Consider the following 7,278-nt stretch of genomic DNA (forward strand, 5'->3'; position numbering starts at 1 on the left):
ACATATTAATTCGACGAGTGTAATAAATAATCTGCGTAATTATTTCGCTAGATTTGGTTTACCACGTTACATTGTATCAGATAACGGTACTCAGTTTACTGGATCTGAATTCAAAACGTTTCTTTTTAAAATAATATAAAAATTTTAGATCGGCCCCTTTTAGCCCCAAGTCGAATGGTTTGGCTGAGCGCTATATACGTACGATAAAGACGCGTTTCTATGCTGGAAGGAGAAATGGGACTCCGGAACAGTTAAATTTAGCGAATGTTTTAATTACACACCGAAATACTCCAAACACAACTACCGGTAAATCCCCTGTCGAAATGATGTTTGGAAGGCCGCTCAGGACGACGTTAGATCAGTGGAAATTATCTACGAGAGAAAGGACTGAAAACGCGTTATGGAAACAAAAAAATTATAATGATAGGAACGTTGAGCCCCGTGAATTTAAAGAGAAGCAAAAAGTTTGGGTAAAAAACGAAAGGACTGCGGGATGGCATGAAGGAACAGTGGTTCAACGGAAAAGTGCGATATTGTATGATGGAGTCTGAGGGTATTGTAAAAAACAAGCATGCCGACCAACTGAGGGAAGCTCATGTACAAGCTAAAGAAACACCCATGACAATGACTGAGGATTTGGACATTGCAGAACATAATGGAAATACAACTCTAGAAAAAAGAGTTTCGAAACCCCCATTACGTTATTATGATGAATTCAATTTATAGTGGGGAGAACTGTAATGTATTTAAATAAATTGATTTTTTATATTCGCTTAAAGATATAATTTATTTACAATTTATAAAAATAGAAAAACATATATATATAGCTGTTTATATTATATTAAATCACTTTACAACTTTACAATAAACTAATCAAATCATTTCACACGTGAACAGGAATTAAAAGATAGTGTTAGCGCAATTTTAAGGCAATTATATATACGAGAGAATATATCGATGGGTACGATTTTAATCAAATCTATTATCGATTTGCACATAGGTTCATGTGTTTTATTATAGGTTAAAATATAAAGCTTTAATATTGTGTATTCTTCCTTTGGATCAGGAAGATTATAATGTAAGATAAATGGTTTAATGATATCATTATTTAAAAATTGGGGGGAGGAGGGATGTAAAGCACTTATAGCTATTAATATATCTGTGTTTTCTTGACAAAATCTTTTTTTTAATTCATTTATCATAGTATCCAAAATTGGATAAAAGACATGGCACTTATAAAAAGTTTTTGTTTGATCAGAATAATTAGGAGAAACAATATCATCTATTTGAATAGAATCATTTAAAATGGTAGTAGGTATATTTGTTCTTTTATTTGTTATTTTTATATTATATAAATTGCAGGATTTATTTACTTCAATAAATAATGAAGAAAAATAAGAATTATTTCTTAAATTTGACAAAGAAATGATAAGAGACTCGATAAGAGCCAATGCTGTTGATATGTCAGAATCTGATTTTTGTAAAAAAATAGAAATATTGGAACACATAGATAATAATTTTTGGAATATAAACATACACAAAATTGTACCATATTGTAAAAGAATATATAAAATTCCATTTGCTTTCACCATATCACCATGCTCTATATTTTCTAGATAAGAAATAATTGCAGGGAAAGTGTTTTTTACTGCCTTTATTGTTTTAATATGGGATCCCCAACGTGTAGAACTCAAGGCATCAATATTTTTGCATTTTAGCCCTAATCTTAATTGTAAATCAAGAAATTTGTTATGATGAATAATAGATATTGAGAAAAAAGCATGAATAGATTCTAATACATTAAAAAACTTTCTAGACTGAGGTAAATATTGCATGCAAAGATTAATACAAGATTGAGTTTATGTGCATAGCAGTGCACATATATAGCCATTTTGTGATTTTTGCGATATCTTTCCTGGACTCCTGAAAGATGCCCTTTCATAACACTGGCACCATCAGCTTGAGCAACGCAAATCGCATTTATAGAATTGTTAATTAAAGTTAATATCAATGTCTTTATTAATGATTCTACATCTAAGTCTACAACTTTTTCAAAAGATATAAAAGATTCCTTTGGTGTTTTTGTTTTATCAACATATCTAACACATATACTAAATTGTTCATATGAGCTAACATCACGAGTGTCATCAGCAAAATAACCTGCCTCCCTTATTTCTGAAGCTATGTACTTTAAGATTAGGTTTCCCGCTGCAGATAGCATTTGATTTTGTGATGGAAGTGAGCACTAATGAGCATTGCCTGGTGGCTTATATGCCATTAAAAATGAATCATACTCTTTCAAAGAGTTTAATATTTCACAATAATTCCCTTGATTATTGCTTGTCTTACTTTCATGATGTCCTCTAAGGGGAAGTTCTAACTTACCACATAGTATTATAATTTTGAATAATCGTTTTAAATATTCTCTTCTTTCCATTATTGCTGATTTAGTTAGAGCTACAAATTTTTCTTTAATGATCTCTTCTATTAAAGATTGTTTAAAATGGTTCCAGAGAATCACATTCGTTGCATGACCATTTGTTGCTCCGTGAGCTGTTAAGAATTCTTTTACCTTACGAAATTTTTGATAACCTATATTAAAGAGATAATTTTTTTGAGGTTGTGTTGGAAAATTACGACAAGGAAAACAAAAAATAACGTTTCTGGTAATGCTATATTCTATACAATGAAAGGATTTGTACCACTGAGGTTGAATCTTCTATCTTTCCCCAATCCAGTATAAGGATATGCACATAATATTGGTTGCATAGGTCCAGTTGTCTTAGTACCCAGATCAAGCTCTTCTGAAAAAGTAAAAATATTAATATATGAATTAAAATATCATTGCTTTTAAATTATGACAAATATATATTTGAAGAAAAATATTGTTAAAATAAAAATAATACTTGTATAAGTTCTTCTAAAAAAGTGACAAATATTAATATATAAATTAAAATAATATTTTTTTTATGAAAATTATGGCAAATATTATATATTTGAAGAAAAATATTGTTATAATGAAAAAAATACTTGTACGGTTGTCACTTATAGATTGAGCCATGTGTATAGCTTTTATTATTTTATAAATATATCTTTTATTAAATATAAATTATTTTACCTATTTTTTTCTTTTCTACTGTCCCTACATTAGTCCTCTCATCAATAAGCCTTCTTTTTTCATTAACCAAACAATCTAAATAAGATTAATTTTAAAATGTATTTCATCAAATAATTTGTTCTAATACAACTCATACCTTTATATGGATTACTGCTATCAGATTCCATGCTTATATAAAATTTTATATTTAATTATATTTAAAAAATTAATACATCCTGTGATATCTATGGATCTCACATATATTACCAGATTGACCCATAGGTTTAACTTCTATTATATAAATAAAATATTTTATATTAAATATAAATTAAATTTTTTTCTTTTCTACTGTCCCTATATTAGTCCTCTCATCAATAAGTCTTTTTTCTTCATAAACCAAACAATCTAAATAAGATTAATTTTAAAATGTATTTCATCAAAAGTAATATATTCCAATACAACTCATACCTTTATATGGATTAATGCATTCAGATTCCATGCCTATATAAAATTATATATTTAAAAAATTAATACATCCTGAGATATCTATACATTGGATCACACATATATTACCAGATTGGCCCACAGGTTTAACTTCTAATATATAAATAAAATATTTTATATTAAATATAAATTAATTTACCCATTTTTTTCTTTTCTACTGTCCTTACATTAGTCCTCTCATCAATAAGCCTTCTTTCTTTATTAATCAAACAATCTAAATAAGATTAATTTTAAAATGTATTTCATCAAATAATTTGTTCTAATACAACTCATACCTTTATATGGATTACTGCTATCAGATTCCATGCCTATATAAAATTTGATATTTAATTATATTTAAAAAATTAATACATCCTGAGATATCTATACATTGGATCTCACATATATCTACAGATTGACCCACAGGTTTATCTTTTATTATTTTATAAATAAAATATCTTAGATTATATATTAATTAATTTACCTGTCTTTCTTTTAACCTTTTTGTTTTCACAATTTATATTTTTTAGAACCACAATTAATCGTCTTTCATTATCTAAGGTTATAGTTTGAAATTAAAAAACTGTATTAAATTACTCACCACATGTTTAGTTTTTTTTTTAAATTTTGATAGATGAATTTTTCACATGCATTTTAAAGTTTAAATAGTGATTTTGAACTCGGATAATTAAAATATTAAATTTAGGGTTTTAAAATAATTAAAATAATAAAAATCAATTAAACTTCAATTTTTAATGCTAAATTGATGTTTAAACATTATGCATGGTATTGATATTCCATTTTTAATACAGAACTTGATTGCAAACTGACATAGTAAAAATATAATTTATATTAATCTAATCTCATAATTAAAATAGTAATTATTTAATAAATATCTATATAGTCTTATTAATTTTTAAATAATAATATTAATATATTACTTAATAGAATTATAAAAGAAATCGTTCTTGGGGTAATTAAAAATTTATTTTTAGTTCAAGGAGATATTAAGGAGACTTTTTTGGGGCTATTCAAATTTTTCAGGGGGCTCGAACCCCTGCCCCCCCCCCCCCTAGCGACGCCACTGTAAAATATTAAAGATATTTATTAAGTAATAAACTGCAAATGTTTATAAAATGTTTTTTATTCATCTAGTAAAAAAATAAGATTATCAATATAATATATAATAAAAATAAACCTGAAATTTATGAAATTATCATATGTTGTTATAGATCCAAACACAAAATGGCCACTACTCAATTCAATTTTTGCCACTTCGGCAGTCTATAGTATTAATGTCATTGATACAACAATATACCTATGGTAAAAACTATTGTGAACATCATATGAGTTTTTTACTTTTTATTTATGATTTATCCTTTCTATATAATTTACTATTAACAATAAATAAAGTCAATGTACCTTTTTGTGAATCCGATACTGTAAATCCTAATTTTAATTTCAGAGGTAATTGATACATTTGCTCAAAATAAAAAGATCTAAAATTTGAAGATCTTTTATTTTTTAAAAATTAAGTGTAACGATCTTCAAAGATCTAGATCTTTGTAGATCGCTGCGATCAACGATCTTCAAAGATCTTCATGATATTTATTTTTTTTATCCCTTTATTAAAAGCCCAGATGTTTTTCAATTTTATTAATATAATATTTCTTTTATGTTTTATACCTCTCCTCCTGCCTTGATGAAAATTGAAAAACATCTGGGTTTTTAATAAAGGGGTAAAAAAATAAATATCATGAAGATCTTTGAAGATCGTTACACAAAATTTTTTTAAAATAAAAGATCTCCAAATTTTACTATCTTAGAAGATCTTGCTCAAATTTTTGAGCTAGATCTCGCTCAAAAATCTTCAAAGAAGATCTTTTGTACAACTCTGATTTATACATCTATTTTCTTGAACAAAAAATATTTGGCAATTAACTTCGTTTATTTAACTTCGTAACTTTTCATCGATTCGGAAAATGCGTATAAATAAGAAAAAATATAGCCTTTATTTCTTGCTAATACGCCTGGCGTAAGTCTATCAACTCCCTAAAATAATAGTAGTTTGTAATAATATCAGAAATATACTTGTATTAAAAATTTAACTCAAAACTGTTTTTTGAAAAAGAAAAAAATAGATTTCCTAACGTAAAAAAGAAAAGAAAAGATATCAAATTTATTACATATATTGTAGGATGAATAATAAAATGATTAAATTTTTAAATATTTATAACTAAATAGATGGCGTTAAATACTTGGAAGCAAATTGTTATTATATTTATTATCAAAAGCATTTATTAGTAAATTTCATTATAATATTAGCATAACTGTCAAATAATATAAAAGTGGCATTTTATCTAATATTTTATAAACATCTGTATATAATAGAGGATTACAAACTAGTGTTGTTAAAAAACTGAGTCAAGCCGGCTTAGCCTTAAACTCAGTAGTTTTTGAGCCGAAAATTAGACTCAGACTCAAGCCGGCTTATTGAGCCGGCTGAGTTGGCTTGCTCGAGTCGGCTCAGGAGTTGGCTCAAGCCGGCTCAGGAGTTGGCTCAAGCCGGCTCAGGAGTTGGCTCAAGCCGGCTCACAAGTTGGCTCAAGCCGGCTCAGGAGTTGGCTCAAGCCGGCTCAGGAGTTGGCTCAAGCCGGCTCAGGAGTTGGCTCAAGCCGTTAGCTCAAGCCGGCTCAGGAGTTGGCTCAAGCCGGCTCAGGAGTTGGCTCAAGCCGGCTCAGGAGTTGGCTCAAGCCGGCTCAGGAGTTGGCTCAAGCCGGCTCAGGAGTTGGCTCAAGCCGGCTCAGGAGTTGGCTCAAGCCGGCTCAGGAGTTGGCTCAAGCCGGCTCAGGAGTTGGCTCAAGCCGGCTCAGGAGTTGGCTCAAGCCGGCTCAGGAGTTGGCTCAAGCCGGCTCAGGAGTTGGCTCAAGCCGGCTCAGGAGTTGGCTCAAGCCGGCTCAGGAGTTGGCTCAAGCCGGCTCAGGAGTTGGCTCAAGCCGGCTCAGGAGTTGGCTCAAGCCGGCTCACAAGTTGGCTCAAGCCGGCTCAGGAGTTGGCTCAAGCCGGCTCAGGAGTTGGCTCAAGCCGGCTCAGGAGTTGGCTCAAGCCGTTAGCTCAAGCCGAAATTTATTTATTTGTGATTAGTGTTGTTAAACGGCTGATCCAAATCCGCTTCTTGGCTTACTAGTTTTATTAAACGGCTGAGCCAAGCCGGCTTCTTGGCTGCCATGCCGGCTTATCCCTAAACTCAGTCAAATTTTGAATCGAAAATTTGTAACTCAAGCCTACTTTTAAGCCAATAATTAATTTATTTGTGATTAGTGTTGTTAAACGGTTGACCCAAGCTGGCTTCTTGGCTTATTAGTGTTGCTAAACGGTTTGGCCGTAATTTGAAGCCTTTCATTGATTTTAAATCAGTGATGTAATAATATTACTGTAAGGTATTGAATGTTTTTCCTAGGACCCTTGCAATTTATTTTACTATCTCTCAGCCAATATTATCTTTAGAAATAAAATATTATGTAAAAAAAAATAATAGCATAATTTAGGATTTGATATAGAAAACTGTTTTACGCAGGCGCACCCTACCTAAGTAATAATTACACAAATTTATACAAAATAGATTAACATTTTTTATAAAATAATCATTCCTTAAATAAAATTCTTTATAAAAAATTCTCTATAAAATCATTCTCTGT

General features: G+C 29.9%; 1 long non-coding RNA gene across 1 annotated transcript; it reads right to left on the reverse strand.

Moving 5' to 3' along the window:
- Positions 1–3,354: 3,354 nt before the first annotated feature.
- LOC135922606 (uncharacterized) lies at positions 3,355–3,830 on the reverse strand. The gene is made up of 3 exons (XR_010570974.1): positions 3,741–3,830; positions 3,566–3,694; positions 3,355–3,502 (listed from the first exon to the last, which is right to left on the reverse strand). It is a non-coding gene; the product is annotated as an uncharacterized LOC135922606 (long non-coding RNA).
- Positions 3,831–7,278: the final 3,448 nt, after the last annotated feature.

Source organism: Gordionus sp. m RMFG-2023, chromosome 1 (assembly GCF_954871325.1).
Source record: "Gordionus sp. m RMFG-2023 chromosome 1, tfGorSpeb1-WG-v2, whole genome shotgun sequence".
NCBI lineage: Eukaryota > Metazoa > Nematomorpha > Gordioida > Chordodea > Parachordodidae > Gordionus > Gordionus sp. m RMFG-2023.